Source organism: Papio anubis, chromosome 3 (genome assembly GCF_008728515.1).
Source record: "Papio anubis isolate 15944 chromosome 3, Panubis1.0, whole genome shotgun sequence".
Taxonomy (NCBI): Eukaryota; Metazoa; Chordata; class Mammalia; order Primates; family Cercopithecidae; genus Papio; species Papio anubis.
The window spans coordinates 46,479,569-46,503,764 of NC_044978.1; the positions used below are offsets into that span (position 1 = coordinate 46,479,569).

At 36.1% G+C, this 24,196-nt stretch overlaps 1 protein-coding gene across 8 annotated transcripts in view; it reads left to right on the forward strand.

The window, feature by feature from the left end:
- Positions 1 to 24,196, forward strand: part of INPP4B (inositol polyphosphate-4-phosphatase type II B) — an 814,614-nt gene that overhangs the window by 315,527 nt on the left and 474,891 nt on the right. The window contains exon 1 of one of the 8 annotated variants that reach the window (XM_017959070.3): positions 14,484 to 14,884. The exons of 6 other annotated variants lie outside the window; for them this stretch is intronic. The gene's annotated coding sequence lies outside the window, so the exon portion shown is untranslated. Of the gene's footprint in view, positions 1 to 14,483; positions 14,885 to 24,196 lie in introns of those variants that run through there. One more of the 8 variants, XM_031664004.1, reaches the window with a different exon arrangement.

Sequence of the window (24,196 nt, forward strand, 5' to 3'; positions counted from 1 at the left end):
CACATTAATCTGTTAGTATTTCTATTGACTTTATTTTCAAACTGTATCCAGAATCTAGACAATTCTCCCCACCTCTACTTTAAAGCTCTAGTCCAAACCAACATCTGTTCCTTCCTTTGTTATTACAGTTACCTTCAAACTACTCTTCTGGCTTCTACCCTACCCCCCAAGGTTATATTCTTCCCACAGTAGTCAGTAACCTTTAAACATATAACCTATAACATAACACTTCTTTTGGTTAATGATCTTGTGGCTGCCCATCTCAGAGTAAAGGCCATGTCCTTATTGTCATCCTGATAGCTCAATCTCTAACCTAATCTCCTCCTCCTCTCCTCCCCTGCTCTCTAGCCTACACTGGCCTCCTTGCTCTCTCAGACATTTCAAACATTCTCCCACATTAAGGCCTCTTCAGTTGCTGTTTTCAATGCCTGAATGTACTTTCTCCAGATATTTTAATTTGTTCCTTCACTTTATTTTTTATTCAGGCATCTACTCAATCATAGTCTGATCAGAGAGACCTGTGGTGACCACCCTGTCTAAAAGAGCAGCCATTATATCATTCTCAATTACCTTTTTCTGCCTTAATTTTCTTCCTTATATGTGTGTGTGTGTGTGTGTGTGTATGTCACTCTCCTAATATATACATGTATGTTTGTTTACTCATTTATTCCATTTCTCCTTCCACTGAAATATAAGCTCTCTGCCAATTGGGACTTCAACTTTTCATTCAGCTCAGTATCCACAGTGGGTAGAATAATGTATCATACCTCACAGATGCTCAATTAATGTTGGTTTAAAGAATGAATGTTACAAGAATTGATGTTTTCTAGAAGCTGGGAAAAACAGAGAATTGATTCTCTCCTAGGGCCTGAAGAAGGAATAAAACCATGCTGATACCCCGATTTTAGGATATTTCACCTTTCAGAATTGTAAGATCAAATATTTGGGTTTTTTACAGACAGGACATTTCTGACAACATGCTTCGGTAGCAACAAAAACTAATGTACTTTCGGACTTTGGAATACTTTTCAACTCAGTGCTTCAGCCATCAATCCATTGGAGTTGACATATGTGGTAGTTAGTAGTATTATTCACTAAACATGTACGGTTTTCCTTTATTGCATGTTCCTGCCCCCTGCATGTTCCTATGCAGCTTTCATAGAAGTATGACCAATGATGGAAGTAGCATACGTAACTTCTAGATATAGCTTTATAACCTTTGCAAATTTTAGCATACCTCTGTTTCTCTCTCTCTCTCTCTCTCTCTCTCTCTCTCTCTCTCTCTCTCTCTCTGTGTGTGTGTGTGTGTGTGTGTGTGTGTGTGCGCGCGCGCAGAACTTTGGTGAGATCTAGTCTCCATAATTCTGGCTTCCTGAACAAACATTCCCTCACCCATTACCAGTGAATATGAAATGTGAATGAGAAGTAAATCTATTTGCTCAAGCTGCTAAGATTCTGGGGTTATTTGGTCAAAAAAATCAAAATGTAAACCAGTAGTTCTCAAATATTTTTGTCTAAGGACCCCATTTTTACACTGTTAATATTTATTGAAGACCCCCAAAAAGCTTTTCTTTATGGATATCATATTCATCAATATTTATCATGCCAGGAATTAAAATAGACATTTTAAAGTAATTTATTTAAAAATAATAAATCCATTTTAAGTTCACATAAGATATATTTTTATGAAAATAGCTATATTTTTAAAAGCATTCTTCATGAGAAGAATCATGATTAGATACATGCCCCTAAGTGTCTTTGACTTAATAGAAGAAACCTGAATTATCTTATCTGCTTCTGCTATATTCAAACAGTTGCAATTTGTTGTGGTTAAAGTATAAGCAAAAGATCTAGCTTCATATAGTTGAAAATAAAGAAGTATTTTAATGTCCTTTTCTGATAATCATAGATATTATTCTTTGATACTACACAAGAATTCTGTAAGTGATAGTTTCCCAAAGGTTAATAGCAACGTAGAATTTGAAACCATATCAACAACTTTTCATATTGTTCCATCAGATCCATTGGTCTTGCACTTTAAATGGACACACGCATGATTCTGTAAAAGCATCCATTGGTCATTTTTAAAATATTGGCTCACTGAGTTTCACGGATAGGAGAAATGCTAATATGTATCATTTTGCAACATCAAAAACCCACATTCTTTAATATTGCTGTCAATTTCCTTAGAAAAAATTTTTCTTTTGAAAAATTGTTTAGACACTGTTGCCAGATACAGGTTTTCCAAAATTCTAATATTCATTCAAATATTCAAATTCTGTAATTGGCAACAAACACAGTCCATTATTTTCCTTGCAGTGACAAAACTCACTTTTTTCGTTTTCAGAAAATACTCAATTCTGCAAATATCTGCAAATACCCAAGCCTGAATAACTATAGCTTGTCTGTTAATTATGTTTTCAGGTAAAAACAGGTTTAAATAAGAAGAGCATATAGTTCAGCTTGCAACACAGTCACACACATGCTTTGCTTGGAGACGACTATTGTGGAAGGCGTCTTCTGACTTGATCTCACTGATCCTGGCTCATGATCTTGTGTAATTTCCTCTCCTTCAGTATGGGCTGCGTCTAGTGACATGCTGCTAACAAATAGAATATGACAAAAGTAAGAAGGTGTCACTTCTATGATTAGATTTTAAACGACTGTGATTTCTGTCCTGCTGGACTTCTCCCTCTAGCTCTTCCTCATTTTTGCCTGGATAGAGGGCAATTTGCAAGGAATGGAGAGTGGTCTCCAGTCAATAGCCAGCAAGGAACTTTTTAGGATTCAGACCTAAAAAGGAACTGAATCCTACAGCAGCTACATGAGTAGATTGGAAGTGTGTTCCTCCCTATTTAGGCCTTAAGATGACTCTCGCCCCAATTAACACCTTGATTGCAGCCTTGTAAGCACTTGAGCCAGATAAGAAGTGTATGAATTCCTGATTCATAGAAACTGAGATATAAATGTATGTTGTTTTAAGCTGCTGTATTTTGGGGTAATTTGTTACACAGCAATAGATAACTAATACAGTTCTCTACTTCACCATGTAATAGAAGTATTTTATGTACTTTATACATGCTTTCAACTCTTGTCATATAAAATAGTAAAATGCATGTTTAAGGGCCAAGACAATAAAAGTAATAATTTTATTGTTTCATCAAAGATAGTCTCAAGTGAAGCTAGCATTTTAGTGCATGATAGTACAAGGTCTACTAGTACATCTTGGTTCTATTGCCTTGAATTATTCTAAGGCAATTTTACCCACCATTGTATTTGTACCACCAGTGCAAATACATATCAACAAAGTGAAAAAGAACACATGTTAACACAGTTAAAAAAAAGGAAAAGAAAAAATTTTAAGACAAATAATGAAAAAAACAGACAATGTAGTAAAAATTGCCTTGACTTCAGAGACCTCCTGAAAAAAATTCTAGGACCCATATCGATGTGAATATTACACTTTCAGAACTGCTCATCTAGATTATCTCAATTATTACACCAGATGAATTGTTAATTTCCTATCCCTAGTCTGTATGTTACAACATAGTAAAATTACCCTAGGGAAAGGTAATTAATGCTCAATTCTCATCATTTTAAAACAGAAAACTGGATTTTATAACATTTTGAAATTATCTCTATAATACACATAATTGACTTTGCTTATCAATTCATGACTGTTGAAACGTTGCTTCACCTCAGTGTTCACTGTCTACTAGTCCAAGATCAAACATACCAAAGAACAGTTTTGACTCTCACCGTTACTTGCTGCTAATGCTTTCTGCTTATTAACTATCAAGAAATATACTGTAAATATGTTTTTGGTATATGCATCTATGTGTGTGTGTATGTATACGTGTTTGATTTTTATTTTGTATAAATTCTATAAAAAGGTGGTTCTGGTATGAATTTGAATATGATTTAAATATACTTACAAATACATATTTTATTTATATTTTATTATTAATATTGATATCATTAATAATATTACTTATGACAGGGAATTTAGAAAATAACTATGTTTAAATGAAAAGATTATGTATTATCTTTTCTCTAAGATAAAATCATTGCTAGCTGTTTTGTGTGTTTTCTTTCATGCAATTGAATTTCATCTGGGGCATATTTTAAAATTTCTATTACAAAATTAATGGGCAGTTTCAACCTTAGAACTTGCTTCAAAACTTCTAGCTGTGGTTATAGATGAATTAAATAATACAAATAAATTGACTTTATTGTGAAGAATCATAATTTCACATCACAAACACAGCATTATCTAACTGTCTAAAATATTTGAAATTTTAAAGCTTTTTCATTGCAGATTAATTTTGTCTATATTGTTAAACATGTTACATAAATTAAGAATTTTAAAATATGTTTTATTGGCCTCCTTTTAACATGGTATCTTATATATTTTATAGATTTTGTTTCATGTATGCATGCATGAAATACAGAAAGTATAAAGCAAAAGGAAAAGTATATGAGAAACACTAAAGATTATCTCATATTTATAAATAGTAGGAGTGACATGTTTCAAACCTCTGAAGATTGATTTTGTTTTATTAAACATGGATTTGCAGATGTTGCAAAGAAGTTCACACTAGTTTAAAATCCAGGTAATATCTCTGTGTGCATCCTGCTCTAGAGCATGCCATGGTCGATTAACTTATCTCTGAAGTCTATACAATTGATCCTGTAGCCATGGCTCAACTGATCCTTTACAGTTGGAATTGATGCATTATGGCCAAAATTAACTCACTGGTCAGGTCTCTGACAGGTTATTGAAGGGAGAGCTCTCATTTCCACACCTCTACTTTCACCACAGAATCAATACAACTAAAGAAATACTATGGAGAAATCTGAAAATAGATAGCACAACAGGGTGACTCCAGCAAGTATTTTCTGTGCCTGGCTACTGCTCTACTCTTTGTGCACTTTTACACCTATTGGATACAAGATGAAATTTGTTTTTAAGATAAAAGGGCTTTTAAATAGTATAGATACAGTATGTTCTTTGCAGACTGCTGTCTTTCTGGTGCCAGAAAGGGAAGTCACTAGGTACACACATATTGATAACTGTTTTATTTTTAATGGCCAGGGATTCCTACTGGGTTAAAGTCCGGGTTCTAGGCTATTACTACTCTCATTTAATATTGATAAAGCACTGTAAATGTACACGGTATTTAATGTTACATGAAATTGTGCCAGACAAATTGTCTTCCCTGCAGAGACTTCAAGCTAAAAGCAGGAGGAGAGCAATGCAGGAGGGACATTGTGGGAAGAGTGGAGACTGATTAAGGGTTACAAATCTGGCATTGCTTTGCCGGGTATGTGGATTGCAAGGAGAATTTGCGAGCTTAGAAATTATTCTGAGATTGGGAAGCTTTTCAGCAAAATAAAACCTATAACCGAAAGCAAGTAAAGGCATCAGACAAGAAGAATTTCAGCCCTTTGCATGACAAGTGTACATCTTCAGTTCTGATATTCCTCTTATATCATGTTCACCTTGTGTCTCAGCGTCACCTCCCCCTCATCATACTCCAAACATGCTCCATCATGTTCTCAAACCGGAGCATGCATTCGAATTATCTGGGGACTAGTTAAAACATGAATTGTTGGTCCACATGTCAGAGTCAGAGTTTCTGATTTGGTAGGTCTAGGGTCCTGAATTTGCGTTTGTAATAAATTTTCAGTAATTGTTGTTGCTGTTCATGCTGGAACAACTTTGAGAACCTCTGTCCTAAACCACTACCTTCAATTTTTGTTATATCTTGTCCTCCACGTCACAGCTTGGAATCAACTCTAATTTTCATCTTTCTAGTCAAGCAATGCCCCAGTTTACCTTTTCTTTCCTAGGAATTCCTTTTATATTTGCTTTATTTTTTCTTTACAAACTCACAGCTACTAATCAGACATGACTGCTACTAGCAACAAGAAATCAAATGACTTCAATACTACTATTTTGAACACCCTTTATGTGCAAGATACTATGGTAACCACTTTAAAATATAGTAGCTTGTTAAATAATACTATTAGATAAGTTGTATTAGCTTCATTTATGGGTAAAGAAATTCATTTGTAGTAAGATTAATTCACTTGTAATGGGTATTATAGAAAGGATATAAATGAAGGTCAGTCTGACATGAAAACCCATTTTCTTATTGTGTTCAGCCTATATTCAGATGCCATCTAAGGCCACTTCTTTCAGACAGTCCTTGTATGATTAAGCAGGTGATATAGTAAACTCTCTCCCTTCTCTCATCTACTAATGATATGCCCTTTATTACACAGACTTGGTATATGATGAGGTAGCATTGGAACTCAGTACCAAAGGGATAGATTAACCAAGAAATATCATTGGAAAGGCCAAGAGTGGTGTTGATGGCCTGTAGTCCCAGCTACCAGGAGGTTGATGCATGAGGATGTCTTGAGGCCAGTCCAAGGCTGCAGTTCTCTGTGATCATGCCTGTGAATAATCACTTCACTCCAGTCTGGGCAACACAGTAAAATCTCATGTCTGGGGGAAGAAAAAAAGAAGAAAGAAAGAAATATTTCTGGGACAAGTAAATGTCTACATGACACAATAGCAGATGGAATAAAATCCTCAATTTGGAAAATAAAACTGAAAAATTTAGAAGAAAACATGAGATACTGAAATACAAACTTTAAAACTTGATAAACATAAAAACCTATAAAAATACAACAAAAGAAATGGTAAATAAAATCAAAGATAAATCATAAACCAAAAAATGTTTGGCAATATTGTCATTGTTTTATATATGTGCATATTGAGTCCAGCAGAGGAGAAATAACTTGCCCAAAGCACATAGCCAGTCAAGTGGCAGGCCAGGATTCTAATCCACTGTTGTGATATAGATATTATGGTGAAGAATGTTTTAGTTAATTCACCACTCTGTGTTTTTAAATTCTCAATACCAAACAAATTAACTCATATTTTGTGGACTCTATTTATACAAATACAATTTTTCAGTTAAAGCAGATGAACTAACTCTATATGCATTATCATAGGTATACCACATGAATGTAATATTGAATAAGACTAGTAAGATTAGTAACTCAAAATGTGTACAAAATGATATTTTTTAAGTTTAAAACACACAGAAATTCTATGTATTATTTGTAGTTACAAATATATGTATCCAAAGTATAAAATCATGGACAAGAAGAATACATACCAATTTCAGAATACTGGTAATCTCTGAAGACGGAAGAAGGAAACAAAAGGTGTCAGGGTGGCCTTAATTGTATAAGTGATGTTTCACTGTTAGGTAACTTTGAAAATCTGAACCAAATATGGCAAAGTGCTAATGCCTGTTCCATTAATGTGGCCAGTACTTGTTTTAGTTATTTCTCTTCACTTTTCAGAATTTTTGAAATATTTTATAGCTAAAAAATAGAAAATTTAACAAAGGTTTTTCATGGATTCAAATACATTTTGGGTATTCTCGGTTAAAATACAAGAATTTTCTTTGCTGCAAAACTTTTCCATCATTAATATGCTAATGGAAATATGAATTGCCAAGAGGATAATGTGCTATGAAATATTTCCCAAACTTATTTTACCATGGAAGCCTTTTATTTTTGTCTTAATGAAACATCTATTAACAACTCATGGATATTTTGGGAAATGCTGTTATACATCACAGCACTTAATTTTCCCTAATTGTTTCGTGTAATTTAACTTAATTTTCCTGATTATATTTTTCATCTCTTTGATACCAAGACTGAAGTCTTATTCCTTTTAGATAGGCATATAATGGATATAAAAATAATACTTTGATGGGTTTGTTTGATTTTTTGGAAAAAATTATTGTGTAGGTCATCATACTTAATGTAGGTTTGGGGCCAAGGGAGAGAAGGATTAAAAAAATGCCCTTGCACACAGATTTCTATGGCACTAAAAAGCAAATCTGAGGAACACAAAGATCATAAGGTCAATGGTGTTTATTTTCAAACAAATGGAATATTTTTATGCCAAAACTTTGCCAGACCTGTTTCTGTAGACATCTGTCCTTCATTTATTCATTCGTTTATTTCAATAAATATTTTAAATAATCCGGGGATAAATTATACCCCAGTGCATCAGATATCTCAATTATATCATCAATAATTTCTCAGAGTAAAATAACTCAGCTCTTTTAAAACTATATTAAGTGTAAGTCCAATTTACCATTTTATTTAAATTGATTCATTTAAATATTTTTGAATACACATTTTAAATTCGTTGGTTAGCAAGGGTACAATTTTAATACAATCATAAATAAATAGAATTGACTAAGCAAAAATTTATTGACTTGACATTTTATTTCTTACGTATTGCCAACACACATAAGGCTCCCTTAGCCAAGTTAATGTCAGAAGCAAATACCTCTCATTCCTACTCCTTCAATAATTTATAAATGATTAATATGGGTATTAAATGAAAATATCAAAATTTTAAAGTTATGTGTAAAGATCTAGTACCTATGATGAATGGTTAACCCTTGTCTGTCTTAATGTTTCAGAAGAGCAGTTTGTGATTCTCATTTCCTAATGATTACCTTTTCGACCATTTTATATTTGGTAAAATTATGCTGCTATTTGTTGAAGGTTAAAACATTTAAATCTCAGTTTTTAAAATTTTATTTTGCTATAATTCATGCCACTGTAAAAGCTGTTTCATGGGCATATACAAAAGAATACATCTGCGCTTTGCAGAAATATAATTTGTATAGAGTTAAAATCTTATTGTAATATACTTGAATACCTTTAATATTGTTTAGGTTAATTTAGAACCCAGATTTTCACAGAAGAAATTTAGATCAATACTCATAAAATAATCTGTGTTTTCAAACCATTATTGTATTGGAAACTAATACTGAAAACAGTTTTTAATAAGTTTTATTGTAGAGATTATTCAGGTATCTAAAAGTTTTCAAAGATGTGATCTTTCATGTGCTTTGTCATTTTAGTCTTGGAAATATAGGGATACAAACAGTAAATGTTTATCTTCTCAAATTTTATCATATTTTAACATTGATCTGAAATGTTAATGATAAATTATTTTTTATGTAAGACAAAGGGAAGATGGAACTAATAATAGATTAACTGCTTTGAGTGCTTCTGGTAATGTTAGTACTTTAGCATTTTTTACATAATGTGATCATGACTCATAGTAAAGTTACGGTTAATAATTGTATAAAAATTTTCTGCTGCTGAAGAAATTCATATTTGCTTTAAAATGTCCTGCTACAGCTTAGCAGTATTTCAGGCAGATGTCCCTCTTAACTGTGTAACTCATTTGTCTCACTACCAGCTGAAATAGTATGAAACAACTCAATTCTGCCAGTTAACAGAAGTCAATGACAAGACATTAACTCAGTGCTTATAACCACCTGGGTAATAAAATTATATCAGCAGTAGTCTGCTTAAGCTACTGTAAGAAAATGGAATGATGTATTGTGCTACAAATTAATTAGCATATGTACGTTAATGAAGATTAAACATGTGATATTTAATTTTGTGAATAATTTCTTGTATGAGAAAATTTTACAGATGGGCCTCATTATGTATGCAGGTGTAGCTATGGACACAAATACCTTAGAGTTTTAATTCCTTAAAAGTGTGTGATTAGGCCGGACGCGGTGGCTCAAGCCTGTAATCCCAGCACTTTGGGAGGCCGAGACGGGCGGATCACGAGGTCAGGAGATCGAGACCATCCTGGCTAACACGGTGAAACCCCGTCTCTACTAAAAAATACAAAAAGCTAGCCGGGCGAGGTGGCGGGCGCCTGTAGTCTCAGCTACTCGGGAGGCTGAGGCAGGAGAATGGCATGAACCCGGGAGGCGGAGCTTGCAGTGAGCTGAGATCCGGCCACTGCACTCCAGCCTGGGCGACAGAGCGAGACTCCGTCTCAAAAAACAAATAAAATAAAATAAAATAAAAGTGTGTGATTATCAAAGTGTCCACACCCACCTATTGCTTCTAGATATTTTCCTGTGCTCCTATATGGAGGACTTGCTTGCAAGATGGTAGTGTGTATGTTAGGGGGTGGCAGAAAGGATATATACACATACAACATAAACCTTGTATAGAGTGAAAAATTAGAATGAAGAATATCTTAATTATTTATTGCTTTGTACCAAGTGGCCTCAAAACTTTGTAGCTTATAACAATGAACATTTATTATCTCACACAGACTCTGTGGATCCAGAATTCAGCAGTGGCTTGGCTGAGTGATTCTAGCTTGGCAGCTCTCATAGGGTTACAGTGGAGATGTCAGCTGGGGTTCCAGTCATCTGAAGGCTTGACTGGAGCAAGAAGGTCTGCTACCAACCTTGCTTAATTATGTGATGGGCAGTTGGTGCTGACTCTCAGTTTCTCATCACGTGGGCCATTCCACTGAGCTACTTGAGTGTCTTTTTTACATTGCAACGGGCTCTCCTAGAGTGAATGATATGAGACAGTAAGGTAGAAGCAACGATGACTTTTGTAAACTAACCTTGGAAGTCATACACGGTCATTTCTGCATATCGTATTGGACATGCAGGTTAGCTCTGATCCATGTAGGGGAGAATTATGTGAGTGTGTGTATAACAGAAGGTGACAATCATTAGAGGAAGTCACCTTAGTGATTGGCTACCACTGGTGGGGAGGGAAAGATGTAGCATGTATATAATTTTAAAGAACTGCTGTATCTTAATTATAATTCAGGATAATGAAAATATCAATCACTAAAAATAATTTCTGACTGATTTCTGCTAGGTGAAGTATCACATGCTTTTTTATGTTACTGTTTGTGCTTATAAATCACTTGTTCATGCCAATAACTGTCAATCAGGTTATGTGGATAGAATTGTCATTTTATACTGGGAAAACTCTGGTGTCACACATCAAGATGGCACCAGAGTTATAATTAGAGGAATGATATTTAGGGTTGCTGACTTTTAATCTTTGGTCATTGCCTCCTACCAGCCCAGGAGTGCCCCCAAGAAATTATTTAAATGCTAATTGCTGAAATAGATCAATATATTACGGATTCATCTCCAGCCATTGCTCTATGAAATTGTAATTCAGGAAGATGTCAACTTATTGTATCTATTCCACTGGTACATGGTATGTGTGCCTATGTTTTAAGAACTTTGTGACACACTGTGATAATGAAACAATAAGATTTGTTAGTAAAGACAGTGAGTAATTTACCTCTACATACATTTCACTATAAATATCAAGATGTGGTAAAAGGAAATACATCCATCAATACCAGGCCTGCTGAATTGTAGCTATGAATCTGTACTTTCAATATAGAAACCAGAAGTGGAGGCGTGAAGAGTTGTTAGCACTATTAAGGTATATTAGGGGAGAGGGAAGTATTGGTGGCCATGTTTTTTAAAAATTGTGGCTCAGGGTATTGTTCTTACATCTCTTTTGATAGAAGTAGACTCCATTCTCATCACTTGTTGGGCTGCTAAAGTAAATGGCAAGAGCAACTTAAGAGGTTTTGAAGAGGAGATGTTAAGGTCAGTTTAGAAGCTCACTTTCTTTGTTTAAGGCTAAGACATATTCATAAGATGCATTGTTTCTGATGAATGGCTAATTTGACTGAAGGGAGTACAAGGATGCACCTGGTATCTCTTTGCACCATGGGATTACATTTCCTGGATGTATTTTACACCCAGTTCCAGGAAGCCAACTGTCTAGTATTGTCAGCTGTGTAACATTAGATATTTTTGTATTTAATTAGGCTGTCTGATTTACAACACCTGAACCAAGGCTTCAGCATGGCCATTCAACTCAAAGAGACCAACACCCAACATGAATAACTCTGTTACTGCCCTGCTGTTTGACACTAATGGTGCTTTAATAGACCCAATGACTATTATTAGAATAAAAATACTGTTCTACTTGTAAACCTCAATTCCTGTAAAATTAAAAAAAAAATTGAAGAATAATTTTCACACAGACTTGTTGTGGGAGCAAGGAGCTCCTTTTTGACTGTTGTAGAATTTATTTCCTGGGCCTGGTATGCAGAGGGTGGAAGGTGGGAATGGTGAAGGTTGTGCTGCATTTTTTTTTTTTGTCTAGTCATATGCAAACTAGATCAAGAAATTAATGCTCCGCTCAGATTCTTGGAATGGTGAGTTGAGAAAAGTTTAATAAAAGAAGTATTTACAAAGATGTGGTTCGAGTTTAGGGAAAATAATAGACCTAGTGCAATGCCTCAGTGAGTGTAACAGTAGAGAGCTGTTGCTATCTCTGGGTGATTAGGGGCAGAGGAAGGGAGAGGTACCAGAGTCCAGAGTGGACTGTGTCATTTGACAGGAGCTGTAGCTTTCAACAGAGGGATGCAGCCAGCCAGTAGTAACCTGACTGGGAAAGAAAACAGAAAAATGAATACGCTGACCTCACTGTCCTTTCACCTCTTAATTGATTCTGTCCACACAGGCTCCAGGGCACAGAGCAGTGTGTGGATCCAAAGGGACAAAAGGAAGATACTGAGCACAAAAGCATATTTAAAATTGGCAGGATTGATATCTAAATGCCTTTGTTTGCTTTATTTCACTGAAACTGAACATTGTGTGGTGATCTCTGGAGCTGGATTGTCTGGGTTTGAATTCTAGCTCCAACATTGACTTTGGGTAGGTGACTTACTCTCTCTGTCCCACAACTGTGAAAGAAGATGATTATGGGGCTAAGCTGACAGGGTTGGGGTAATGAATAAATGAACGTGTGTGTGTAAACACTTGAACTAATGCCTGGCCCATAGTAAGCGTTATACCTCTTTACTATTATTATTAAATCCCATATATTGAATTAAGTTGGATTTCTGTTCTTAGTGACTATATTTCAGTATTCCTTTGGTATTGGGCTATATCCTGGGATTAAATATCCAGGTTGCAGTAATAGAATTGAGATCCTCAGAATCCTCACTTTCAGCAAAAGAAGAGATCCTCTTTTTTTGAAAACCTCCCCCTGAATATCTTCATGACAACTAAGAAATCTGGTGAATTTCTTTTCTGGAAAAGTTGACTGACTGGGTTGACTCTCTGTGAATTAAATTTTGGATGGAAAAGTTTAGTCAACTGCTCCTGCTTTCTCCACTAAGTGAATCCCTTCAGGAACAGCATTTTAAAACTGTTTATTGCACAAAATGATAGAAAAAACAAAAATGAATCTTTGAATTAGAACAATGCCTTTTTGTGAGATTGATTGTCTAATTGAGCAATTTCCAATAAAACAAGCATTTAAAGTTTTTCAAGAACAAACATCCATAATAATATTAAAAACTAGCATGAGAAAATCACACTATAGTTTAGAGGGCCTGCATTCACATTACTGGCTCCGTGGTTTTCAGACTTTGGTTTTAGCCATGGAACCCTTTGAACATCATATCCTTATGCATACGAATTATATGAAAGGAGTCTTCTGGCTCAAGCCCACCTGTTGAACCCTCTTTCCCGCTGCTCTGAGGTAACTCCAATGGAAGGGGGCTGGGTTGCTGAGGAGAACAGTGTGAAGGCTACCTTTTGAGTCTCTGAATTCCCTTACATCCTTGGGTGCAGGACTCAGCAACTCCATTGTCTTTTCGAGTCCTATTTCAAGTGCAGGGTTCTGGACTTCAAGATAGTCTTCTCTGAAAATATTTGTGTTAGTGTGAAAAAAAGGTCATTTAATGAGGGCTTTAAGAACAGAAGAAAACATCAGAGAGAATTTAAATAAGATGGTCAGCATTTTGTTTTCATGATCCACCATGATTGCATTGGAAACTTGATGAGAAGTCTGTGACCAAGAGTTAGTGGGTTTCAGGAGCTCAGGCTCCCCACATCCCATGTTAAACAATTCATCTGAGTGAAAGTTGATGAATAGCCCTTCTTAGATGACCACGCACAGTCTTCCAGGCAAGAGTTTCAGGAGACCATTCAAAGAGTAATTTGGCATAACTAAAACCTTGTTTTTGCTGCTACTAAGATCTTTATATACATACAATATTTAAAACAATCTCAAGGCCGGGCACGGTGGCTCACGCCTGTAATCCCAGCACTTTGGCAGGCTGAGCTGTGCAGATTTCCTGAGGTCAGGAGTTTAAGACCAGCTTGGCCAATGTGGTGAAATCCTGTCTCTACTAAAAATACAAAAATTAGCCGGGCATGGTGGCAAGTGCCTGTAGTCCCAGCTACTCAGGAGGCTGAGGCAGGAGAATCACTTGAACCTGGGAGGCAAAGGTTGAGGTGAGCCGAGATCGTGCCACTGCACTCCAGCCTGGGTGACAGAGTGAGACTTTGTCTCAAAAAAAAAAAAAAAAAAAAAAAAACAAAAATGAAATCGGGGTGTGTGGAGGGAGTGGCGGTGGCAATGTATACTGTTTGTCTTTCTCTCACTATTTATTGGAAGCTTGTTTTATGTCAGGCTCTAAGCTGAGTTCTCTATATCATCTTTTATAAAACTAATAATATTATTATTGTGATAAGAAAATTGAAGCTGACCTAAGTAGCTTCAGTAATATCTTACCATTGGCATCCATTCATAGCCCATGCTCTTAACTACAGCACTAAATGCATTATACAAACTTGACAAACTTCAGCTCTGCAAATTATCTCAAAAAATAATAACAGCAATATAAATTTGAAATGTCAAGGATCATAGTAAATTTATAGTCAAAATTTATGGCAGAAAACAAAAGACAACACAGATTTTATTCAGATTATGTTTCTACACCTTTGGTTAGAAGTTTAGGGAGGAATTTGGTCATAGCAGTTCTCATTGTGATTGGTGAATGATGTAATAAAGGCATTGGCTTATAAGTGACTTTCAAAGAAAGAATAAATTAAAATCGAGATGGACCTTGAGGAAGACCACATGAGGGCTGATGAGGAAGAGGCATTTGAAGGTTTGCTTATTATTTTCCTGTACCTTCATAAAGATGTCTGTTCCAGGCAATTAGGAATTTTCAGGAAGGTAGCATTATTCCACTTTTCCCACATTTGCATATGCTTGAGAGTTTCATATGGCTGATTTCTATTTACTACTCCATTCTCATATCAAACATTGCCTACTTGTAGATCGACATTTCACAAGCACTTCCCCCTTTCTCCTCTCTAGCCAGCCCCTCTCAAGATGTTGGAATCTCATGACTATTTTTCTTTGTCCAAAACAGGAATCACTATCTGAAATTACCTGGTTGATTTTTTTAAATTGTCTGTTTCTACAAAATAGAATATAAAATCCACAAAGCAGGCATCTTGTTGCTGTGACCTAAGTGCTTGTGCTCCCCTAGAATTTATATTTTTAAATTCTTATTCCCAATGTGATGGTATTAGGCGCTGGGGTCCTTTGGAAGGTGGTTTGATCATGAAGTTTTGCAAAGCCCTCCTGGATGGGATTAGTGCCCTTTTATAAAAGAGACCCGCAGGCAGGGCACAGTGGCTCACACCTGTAATCCCAGTACTTGGGAGGCTGAGGCAAGTGGATCACCTGAGGTCAGGAGGTCTCGACTAGCCTGGCCAACATGGTGAAACCCTGTCTCTACCAAAAATACAAAAATTAGCCAGGAATGGTGGCAGGTGCCTATAATCCCAGCTACTCAGGAGGCTGAGGCAGGAGAATCGCTTGAACCCAGGAGATGGAGGTTGCAGTGAGCTGAGATCACACCATCGCACTCCAGCCAAGAGGGAGAGTTCATCTCAAAAAAAAAAAAAAAAAAAGGAGAGAGAGACCCCAGAGAGCGGCCTTGCCCCTTCTACCATGTGAGGACACAGCCACAGTTTTCCCATCTATAAATGGGGAAACAAGCCCTCACCAGACATCAAATGTCCTGGCACTTTGATTATGCACTTCCCAGCTTTCCCCCTAACACCCCCAGAACTATGAGAAATAAATTTGTTTTTTCTAAGCCACCCAGTTGACAGTATTCTGGTAAAGCAGCGTGAATGGACTAAGACACTTGTCTTTGTTTCTTTCAGTGTCTGCAGAATCTAGAATAGTGCCCAGTATATTGAAAGCAGTGCATACATATTTGCTCATTCAATTAAGATTCTAAATTTCTTGAAGTGCCCCATCATATTATGAATTTCAGCCACATACTATTTTAAATGAAGTTTATGAAGAGTTCTTAATGACATTGTAAAATACTTAGTATATGATGTCAAAAAATTAAAAAGCTATATGTCAAATGTTAAATTCAGCATGATTTTGTGTACATGTTTGATAGAGAAAAACTTAGAGTAATATCAAAAGATATGGTTGCTGTGGTGGTGGGTTTTGGGTAATTTTCTCTTGTGCTTTTACTACAGTCTAATAAGCACAAATTACTTTTACAAGGAAAATACAAAATAATCAGGAACTAAAAAAATGTTTGAAATAGATCAACAATTTTCCAATGCCGTAGTTTTTGCTTTCAGATACCTTTTTGAGTTGCATATTAGAGACTCTGCCTAGGTAGTTGTGACAGTTACAATAATGGTATGATGATGATGATGATGATGATGATGATGATGATGATGACTAAAGTAAGACATAGTAAAAGACAGCAAAGAAAGGAACAGAAAATTATGGGGAGGTGGGGATGTAAGAATCATCTGCTACATTTTTTTTTTTGTCATAAACTTGCCCAAGCTCAAGTAGTAATGTTTACATTATTAGTCTTTTCTTGGTCTTTTAGAAGATGGGATATAGAAAAAGGTATAGAAAAATCAGCCAACACAATCTGAAAATGTTATATTATTTAGACAAATGGTGATTAACTTGGAACTTGATGTATTACTAATGTTTTAGTAATGTCGGGTTTATAGTGAGTGTATAGATGGGATCATAATCTTTGACCTTACAAAATCAGCAAGCTGGATTGTAAGTTGATGAGGGTAGGAACTGTGAATTTTTCAGTTAAAACTGTATCCTCAGGGTCTAGCATGGTGCTGTGTACCTAAAATGTGCTTAGCTATTTTTTAATGAGTAATAAACTGATCATGGGATTCTATTTCAAGATATTAAGCCAACAGTTATTTTCCTGCTATATTACGATATTCTTATACCAAATTTTATACTACTAGGTTGCTTTTGAGGAACTAAGATTGAGCAATGACTGATTTCTTCTGTTTTACCTAGAGTCAGTTGAATTGGGTTAGCAAAGTTTACCTTCATATTTTAGTGTCTTATAAATGGCTATGGCAGATCAAATTGCCCCAAGTTATATATATAAATGTATCAAACAAATCTCAAAGTTTTGCTGGAGTATTGTAAGAAAAGTTCAAAAATTTAAAAATCAATTTTAGAAGTAACTTTAAAGCTCATCTTAAATGTTATTTTAAGGGTGTAGAGGTAATTGTTTTATTCTAGCCATCAATTATGAAAATATTTTCAAATATTCTTTTAATTCTATCCTATAGTGGTAATTGTTATTAAGCCTTTGATTTTTTAAAGCATTGGTTCTCAAAATTGGTTGCATATTGGAATCACCTGGGAGAGCAATAAACAATACTAATGCCTGAGTCCCAGCCTAAGTATTCTGATTAAATTGATCTGGGGGGCAGTCTGGGGATTGGAGTGTTTCAAAGCTCCATAGGTGATTTTAATGCCCAACCAAAGGTAAGAACCACTGATTTAAACTCTTAACACACTATCTACTTACACTATAGTATTGTTTTCCAAAAAAAATACTGACTTTTGTTAGCTCACGAACTGTAATGGGTTCTGATTTACAGGAAGTGTCCTTCCAAACAATGTCTACAGAGGATTTCTAGATGATAACAAATTTCTCTTTTAGATAGAATGACAAGCAGATTATTTGACTTCCCATTAGGATTATTGTAAAGGGTAATTCTGTAGCTATGCTGCTCTTTATAATAATTTTTTTTTAAGTTCTTCTTAGCATTATGTCCTGATCTGTACCTCACTGAAGTTACACCTAATGTCCTCCTTTCAAAAGTACATTAGGGAGGACAACGCTTTAGAGATTTTATTCTTTGACTTGAAATTTTAGAATAAAATTGAAAAACATGAATGTATGAGAAAGTTAAAATAGGAATAGTATATTGAACAAACCAAAATGTACCCTGTGGAGCTCATAAAGAGAAAAAGAAAGTTGAAAATTTTAATACAACTCTGCTTTATAGAGGAATAAAAAGTGAGGTGAAATATCCTTCATTTCTCAGGATTTCAGAAACTTCAGTCACATTCAATTTGGAACTGACAAGTCTATCTGAAGAAACAATCAGTTTAGAAAATTTGGAAGTAGGAAATCCATTGTATTTGATCTTTAGGTTTATTTTAGTTTGATGATTTAAAAACATTCTTTGCCTATTGTTTTAAAATTAATTATTGAGTGAAAACTAATGGGATTTCATAATTTTACTTCTCATATACTAATGCATTTTAAAGTTTCAACTGTAGTTCTTGAGGAAACTCAGGTAATCTTGAACACACTGAAAATAAGGAGTAAGACAAGTACAAGTAATAGAGGCTCTAAATGTGGGACAAATGGAAACATAAGGCATGGTATTTAAGGTCTATTTCTCAATATGCAGTTGATGGCAATGCACTAGAACTCTATATTGCATAATACACCAAATTAATTTGCAACTGACCTACCTACAAATATTTTGAGCTAGCTTATCCTGATACGGGTTTTCAAGCTATGTGCAAAAGAGGCGTTTAATTCTTTTATTGTATATTTGCCAAATAAAATGAGATCAATGTACCACAAGTGAATTAAATTTATGTTTATTCTTTATTATTGCTATAATAACTGCTTCTTTAGTAAATGAAAATAAAATCAGGTAACTTGCTAAAGTTTTCTTGCCAGCTACTGAAAGAGCATCTGCAAATTTAATAATTCCTCTAAGGAGAGTATGAGCTAACTGAAGAGCTATTCCTTTGTCAGTGATATATGATAGCTAGTGGCATTCTATGTTGGATTAATCAGTTATTATTGTGTAAATAAATGAGCTGATATGAACCTGTAAAGCACATAATGGCAAAGTGGCAGTTAATTATTCTATATAGACGAACTAATATCTAATGAGATTCTTACTAGGAAATACCTTCGTGTTGATTATGAATCCAAAGTGACTCAGTAAGCCCACAAACTGGATTATCTGGATCTTAAATTATCATAAAAATAATGGTGTTGGAAGAGTTAGTTTGCTCTCAAAATATTAAATGATAGGCCTAGATTTAATTAGATACCATTTGTTTCCTCATTATTTATTAAGTTGTAAATTCTTAGATTTCCTATTTTCTCCTCTTAATGTTGCTTTGCATTATCATATATTGAGTGCTTACTGTAAGTCAGATACTGGGTTAAGCAGTGAGCATGCATCATGTTATTGAATCTTTACAAACATGCTAAGAGGCAGGAGCCATGATTCCTCCTTTATACCCATGAGAAAACTGAGCCTGAGAGTTACATAACTGGTCCATGGTTTTAGGTCTTACATTTAAGTCTTTAATCCATCACATTTAAGTCTTTAATCCATCTTGAGTTAATTTTTTATAAGGTGTAAGGAAGGGGCTCAGTTTCTGTTTTCTGCATATGGCTAGCCAGTTTTCCCAAATTGTGGCACATATACACCATGGAATACTACACACCCATAAAAAAAGGGTGAGTTAATGTGCTTTGCAGGGACGTGGATGAAGGTGGAAATCCTCATTCTCAGCAAACTAACACAGGAACGGAAAACCAAACACCACATGTTCTCACTCACAAGTGGGAGTTGAACAATGAGAACCCATGGACAAAGGAAGGGGAACATCACACACCAGTGCCTGTCAGGGTGGTGGGGACCAAGGGGAGGGATAGCATTAGGAGAAATACCTATGTAGATGACAGGTTGATGGGTGCAGCAAAACACCATAGCACGTGTATACCTATGTAACAAAACTGCACGTTTGGCACATTTATCCCAGAACTTAAATTTAAAAAAAATAAAAATCAAAAATAAACCATGTTGCCACAGTCAGGAAGTGATAGAACCTGCACACTGTCAGCAAGTGGAACACATTCCGAATCATGGAAGATATGGACTTGTTTGGTGTTGACATTATTCGATACTCTGTAAATTGTATTGGTTCTGCTCATGTTTCTCAATGGTATTCTCTTCAAAAGTTATTTATCAGTTGCTGGCTTTTGTTGTGTTTTGGGAACTGTATTTTGGTGTGGGCTTTTTGGTACAACCTCATATCCTTGACCAGGATGAAGCCGAGGAAGAGTGCTCTTAGGAGTCTAATTATTTATAGCTGACTTTCCCAACCATGGCTTTAACATTTGGACTAAATTTTTCTTTGTAGTAAGGGGCTGCCCTGTACATTTTAAAATGTTTAACAGCATCCCTAGCCTTTACCCACTAGATGCCAAACTTCCTTCTTTTCTTGGGAAAACCAAGAATGTCTTCAGAGTTTGCCAGATGTCCTGTAAGGGGCAAAATTGGCCTTGGGTGAGAACCACTGGTTTATATTATCAAGAAAGGCTATTGGATAATTTTGCCTAATCACAACTATCACACCACTGTGCCATGGTTGAAACACTATAAAATGTTGTCAAAGAAAATTGCACTGGGTGAGTTAAACAGGCAGCAAAAACTTTTTACAAGACTATTGCAAGCCAGGTGTGGTGGCTCATGCCTGTAAATCCAGCACTTTGGGAGGCCAAGGGGGGCAGATCACTCAAGGTCAGGGGTTTGAGACCAGCCTGGCCAACATGGTGAAACCCCATCTGTACTAAAAAATACAAAAATTAGCCAGGCATGGTAGCACACACCTGTAGTCCCAGCTACCTCAGGAGGCTGAGGCAGGAGAATCACTTGAATCCGGGAGGCAGAGGTTGCAGGGAGCCGATTGCACCACAACACTCCAGCCTTGGTGACAGAGCAAGACTTCTTCTTCTTCAAAAAAAAGACTATTGCAATAGGGGAGATGGGGAGAGTGATTAAATACAACTCTGCTGAAACAAGAGGCAGAAGAGTTTTTAAACACTCGACTAACTAGTGGAAGTGTGCTAGAGGATTGTAGGGGCAAGGCTGGTCAATGTGGTTAGGCCATCTGTGTTTATTACTAATTGGAGCTCATGGAAGTTAGGCTCCTACCCTCGTTTCTTGATGCTTCCATGCCAAAAAGATGGCCCCTAGATCCTTGAGAAGGACATTCCTTGGTTATAAAACTGGCAAAAGACTGAAAGAAGATCTTTATCTCAAAGTGGTAGCAAAAGAATTTACAAGCTTAAGTTTTCTAAGGTTGTAATGCTTTAAGAAAAGGGAAGTTGGGGACTACAATCGGCAAAAACCTGTCTGAAGTTTAGTCTAGCTGAAGGGAATGGTAAGGCCATTTTGGGTTATGATGATACTTACATAATTAGAATGAATCTGGATATGTCATTAAGTCAATAGGTAGGTTGGGACTTACGGAATCATCACGTACTCTCAGCAAAGAAAGTCTATGGAGGGGTCTGGTGTTGAAGCCAAGGCCTGCTTTATTGCCCTCAGACTATTCCTACCTCAGTTTCTGTATCTTTATCTTGTAGAGCCAGCAACTCACATCCAGAGTTCTGCCAACTCCAAGATCAAGCTGCTGATACTCTCAGCAAAAGATGATCATGCATTTCCCAAACTGAGTTTCATTTTAAACAATTGCAGATTGCTTAAAGGAGTAGGGTAGATGCTGTGTCTTTTTTATCTTTCATTCCCAAGGCCTGACACATAGTAGGAACGTTATCTAGTTGTTTGCCTCATGCACAGATGATAACTAGGTCTCAAATTTCCTGAATATTTATCTATATCAGAGTTATCTTGCCACTTACCTGTTAAATCACAAGAAAGCAGAAATAGCAGTCCTCGGCCCAGGAGATGTTTTCTGGATTTATCCACCAGAGACACTGGGGCACAGCAGATACAACAAAGTTCTGGAGTATCTGACTGATTTCAACAATCAATCTATTCCATGGCAATTTAATGAGCTAGTATTGAGTATTTAGCTTGAGCAAAATACCGTGCTAACTCTGGAAATGAAACACAAATAAGACACCATGCCCATCCTGAAGGATCTCACTGTTTCAGAGGAGTCTGACTATCCTTGTGGCTATAATACTGTATGATCAATGGGCTTTAAGGGCTGTGGGAGCATGGAAGGAAATACAAATTCATCTGGAGACACTATCAAAGACATTACGGAAGCAGGATCATGGAAGGTAAGACTAGAATGCTGGGAAGAATTTCAAAAGAGAGCAATGTATGTGAACAATGTCAGCCACGGCAGATGATAAGGGATAATTATGAAATAGGCTCATCCTTTCTCCAATCACTGTCCTCCAGCAGGCTTTGTTGGATCTCCCTTCTCTGCCCCTGGAGAATATCTCTGAAAGATCACAGAGCTTTTCCAGAAATAATAATAGAGCAGCCATTGAATATTAGGACTGTCATTTTCAAATATTAAAAGTATAATATAATCATATATCATAACTTTCACCTCTAATCCCATTTAAGGCATCTCCCCATCTTTCTAACTCATTTCTGACACAAGAATTCCCCAGACCCACAGTAGGAAAGGAGGGGCCTTGTCTTTTTTCACTCTTCCTCCACTTTGCTCTTGTGTTCCTTTTCCCTCATACTCTAGGATGGAACTAGGAAACAAGTAATGAGACAATGTCTCCCTGTCTGGTGCTTTTGTAAGCCAGCACGGTGCCATGTGCTTCAGATTATCAGTTGCTTGGCTTTTCTATAACAGGCTGCTTCTCGAGTATCGTCTGAAAGTGAGGAGGTGAAAAGCCCAGTCCTTCTTTCTTCTAGGCTAATACATTTTCTAGAAAACTCCATTACCTAATCAACTTTATATTCATTATATAGCTGGTGATAGGTGAGGAAGAAAGGAGGCAAGGACATGTTTAGATTTATCTCAGCAGGTCTGGGTAGGAGTGCCTGGCACCTCTCTATAGAATGCATGAACATTTATCAAAGCTGTCCTCAATTTTAGGACCTCTGCCAAGACTCTTATGGCAATGGAAATTTCCTATTAAATATCCTGCTATATTTAAATTTGTAGAATATTTATTGTTTGTAGGACACTCGTATACATTGATGGCAGCCAGCTTTATTAGAAAAAGTCTAAGGTTTGGAGCTAGCCATACCTAAAATTCAAACAAACTTCGACACTCATTAAACTATGATAATATTAATTTCTTTGTCTTCAAAATGGGGAAATAGAACATACATTTTAGTGTTAATGCACATAACACAGACCCTGGCATGTAGTGGGTGAAAAAAAGAAATGTCTCAACCTCTTCACTAATAGCAACTCTTTGAGTAGGTATTGCAGGAATTATTTGGAAATTAAATACAATATCTGGCTATAGGAGAATTGTTGAAATTAGATGAAAGACAGATTTTGAAGATCTTGAATGCCATGCTAAGGATTTTAACTTTCTTGGATACTGAAACAAAACCTAAGAAGGAGGATTTAAACATAGTAGCATGGTTTCCCATCACTTACACCTGAACCTCAAAATCATCTTGCTCTCCACCTTTCCATCTCCTCTAACCAGGACCCAAATCTGGCCAATTTGCAACAACTACAATAAGAATGATAGTATTAATAAATTATTTATTGAGCTCTTACTATGCAGCAGGCAGTGTGCTAAACAGTTTAATTACATTGTTGCATTTTACTTTCACAACCTTACTTCATGAATGAGGACATTTTGAGCTTGAAAAAGTGAAAAATGCATTGGGAATCTTACCTCCAGTTGGTGACAGAGCTGGGATCTGAACTCCAGCTATCCAGCACCAAAGCCCATGGGCCCTCTCCCTTTCTTTTATCTCCTAAACATAGCCAGAGAAATTTTCCTGGTCACTGAGGAAAAAGCTTCCAAAACAACAGTCATCACCATTTTTAATGATAAAAATTATATTCACATATGTAATTATATTCACATATGTAATTTTGCATATTTGCACAGTTTTCTTTCTTCCTTTTTTTAAAATAGAGTCTCACTCTGTCACCCAGGCTGGAGTTCAGTGACACAATCATGGCTCACTGCAACATCAAATTCCTGGGCTCAAGGGATCCTCTTGCCTCAGCCCCCTGAGTAGCTGGGACTACAGGCATACCATTATACCCAGCTAATTAAAAAATATATATATTTTTGTAGACATTGGGTCTCACTATGTTGTCCTGGCTGGTCTCAAATAAAACTCCCACCTCAGACTTCTGAGTATCAATT